Source organism: Grammomys surdaster, unplaced genomic scaffold, assembly GCF_004785775.1.
Source record: "Grammomys surdaster isolate TR1022 unplaced genomic scaffold, NIH_TR_1.0 192, whole genome shotgun sequence".
Classification (NCBI taxonomy): domain Eukaryota; kingdom Metazoa; phylum Chordata; class Mammalia; order Rodentia; family Muridae; genus Grammomys; species Grammomys surdaster.
The window spans coordinates 1,680,230-1,683,552 of NW_021604637.1; the positions used below are offsets into that span (position 1 = coordinate 1,680,230).

Below are 3,323 nucleotides of genomic sequence, written 5' to 3' on the forward strand. Positions count from 1 at the left end.
CATCATCACCATCATCACCATCATCACCATCTCCATCATCACCATCATCACCATCACTACCATCACTATTATCATCATCACCATCAACATGCCATCACAATCACTACCACCACCGCCATTATCACCACCATCAGCACCATCATTATCACCATTATCACCCATCACCATTGTCAACCATCACCATCATTATCGCCATCAACCATCATTTTTATTACCGTCACAACTATTATCACCACCACCACCACCAACAACAACAACAACAACAACATCATCATCTGTAATGAAACTTATTTTGTGACCAAAGTGTTGTTAAATGTTACTTTAGAAACATAAAGAGAAGCCTTGTTGCTAGGACAAATATAAACGGGGCAGAACTATGGAGGCTGCCCCATAAAATGCCACATTCCTATGACAAGGAATTTATCTTTCCTTCTTGGCCAGAATTTTGAGCCTCACAAACAAACCTATCTATCACTTTCTAGCCTGATATAAACAGATTTAATACAACAGCATATAGAATTTCTTTTACTGGTAGCAAAACACATAACTGTCTTATTTCTTCCAGGCAACCTCCTCAGACATAATTCAAATCAGAGCAGCTGCCAGAATTTTTCTGAAGAGCCGGATAGCCTTGCCAGGACTCTGCCTCACCGCTGAGCCATCACCTGCCAACAGCTGTCCATCACTGTTTCCAAGACGGTGGAGAGTCCAGGAGGTGACTTTTGTCATCTAGACTAGCCAGAACTTCTGAAATACATTGTTTTAAAACATACAGCTCAGGGACCTCCGAGTAGCCTGAAAACCTGCCTGAGAGGGGGCAGACCAAACCAAAGGAGCAGCAACATGGATTGCCTGCCACTCCTTCTCTACAAAAACCCTGCTTCTCCCTTAGAGTTTGTTAGGGGGACTTAAGCGGCGTAGTCATCACTGTCAATGTGACGAGGGTCGAAAGTCTTACATAAGCAACAGAAGCCCGGGAAGGCTCCCTGGGCTTTGCTGAGTAGTCAAAGGTGTGAGCTACCATTTCTCTTTGGCAAATATTAGCTGCTTGACGCCAGCAGAGATTTATGTAAGATGGGGGTAGCGGAGGGGCATTTTCGAGAAGGACCTTCCGTGAGTGATTCATTAACATGAAGTGAGACAGATGAGCTGTTCTACATGCAGAAAGCATGGCCCTTACAGTCACCGGGGCCTGGGCTCTGAGCTGAAGACAGAGCCACCTGCTCTTAGCAAGTTGTGAGAAATGTAAAGAAGGGGGAAGGTTGGGGTAGATACTTATGAAAAGGGAAACCGAACACCTGAGTGGGGATGGGGAACTCTTGGCTATATATAAATAGACTGGAAAAGAAGGGGTAGGTCCCTGTTGGAGAGCTGAGCATGAGTCGGTCCTACAGCACTGCCGTGAAAAGGCCCAATGTGCAGGCAGGGCATAGACTGGGTCTGAGTGTGGAGACACAGGAAGATCTGGTGACGACAGTCTACACACATCTTTCCTGCCTGAAATGTCAGCCTCCTTCTCTTCCACAAGCTCAGAGCAGAGGCAAGGCCTCTTCTGCAGAACTGAGAAATTCCCTTAGGCTATCTGAGCTGACTTCTCTTTGAGAGTGTCGACAATTAACCATGAGAGTGCACAGAAATGACAGTGGTAGTCCTCCATGTGAGGGTCGGTCCTGCCATGCTAAGAGAGTTCCACTCAGTCTTAGCCTGGGAGCATGGCCTCAGTGCAGACAAGCCATCCATGAGTAAGCCACTCTCTCTTTATCTCACAGAAACTTGTGTGAACTTCATCTACAGCTCCACTGATCCAGAGCATAATACACCTCATACACAATGGCTTATCAGAGTACAATACACTCTTTCCAAAGGTTTGAAGTGAGTAAGCTAGAAAACCCGGAGATATGAGATGATTTTGTGTGTCAACTTGACACAAGTTGGAGTTACCTCAGAGAAAGGTGCCTCCCTTGTGAAAATGCCTCTATGAAATCCAGCTGTCAGGCACTTTCTCAGTTAGTGATCAAGATGGGAGGCCCCATTGTGGGTAGTCTTGGGCTCTCCCAAGATGAGCATGCCAGGAGAAGCAAGCCAATAAACAGCATTCCTCATGGCTTTGGCATCTACTCCTGCCTCCAAGTTCCTGCCCTGTGGGAGTTCCTGTCCTGACTTCCTTTGGTGATGAACAGCAATGTGGAAGTGTAAGCTGAATAAAGCCTTTCCTCCCCAATTTGCTTCTAGGTCATGATGTTTTGTGCAGGAATAGAAACACCTGACAACCAGCAAATATGCTCTATGATCTAAATGCCAGAAAAAGACAGAGAAGGATTGAAAGCAAGAGTGATGACATTTGGGAGTATGGGAATTGCTTCGGCATTCTGGAAGTACATTCGACTGATTTTTTTTTTTATCTGATACAATGGGCAAGGTACTTGAAGATAAGGCTTCAAAATATCAGGGTACTGATGAAGGGACCTCTCATGAGGCATCTACTCCAACCTTCTGTATTCTCTAGACAGATGCTTGGTGGCTGGATAGACAGGAGAAGGCATGGCCCCAGACAAGAGTACCTGCTGACTAACAAGAGCATCATGGGTCTAACTCATGTGGTGTTTTTTTAATAGAATCTGACAGGATCCATTTTGACTGATGGGATCAGAAACACAAACAAGACTGTCTGAGAATGAAATTTAAAGTGTATTGTCCTACAGATTGACTTGCTAGGGGCTGGCATTGAGGGTACTATGGAATATGGGCATGCCAGAGGATTTGAGAGCTTTTGCTGTTGGTTTTTGTTTTGTTTTGTTTTGTTTTGTTTGTTTGTTTGTTTGTAGTTTTAGGCAGTCCAATACTCTAGTCTTTCCACAACAGAGTTTCTGGCTATTCTACATCCTGAATGCCTACAAGCTAGACAAGGACTGCCATTCTTGTCTGTATGTAGCAGAGGTGAACACTTGGACTCAGGTATAGATAAGTGCCTATGTTAAATCTTCTAAAGACCCTGAAGTACAGAATGGACATGACCACTAAACCCCACTCCCTAAGAGAGTTCTGAATTCCAGGCTTGATTAGAAACCATCTAGTTCTCTGACCTTGGTGTTTGAAGTCTCCCCCACAACCCCCACTGCCAAACCTTGCTGAAATCATGGGTTGTTTGCAACCCCCGTGCACAGTGCTGGCTTTTCGACATTTTCCAGACAGGAGCTCATTGATTTCAGCAAACAGAACAGCCAATAATTCCTTTTTAGTTACTGTACAGGAGGCAGGGTATGGTGCTCAATTTGAAGCATCACCCTGAGGGAGATTTAGCCAAGAATGAAAATGTCTGGAGG

The 3,323-nt window shown here is 45.0% G+C and overlaps 1 protein-coding gene across 2 annotated transcripts in view; it reads right to left on the reverse strand.

Moving 5' to 3' along the window:
- The window catches only part of Plpp4 (phospholipid phosphatase 4), a 123,443-nt gene that overhangs the window by 63,421 nt on the left and 56,699 nt on the right, over positions 1–3,323 (reverse strand). The gene's annotated exons all lie outside the window — the stretch shown is intronic.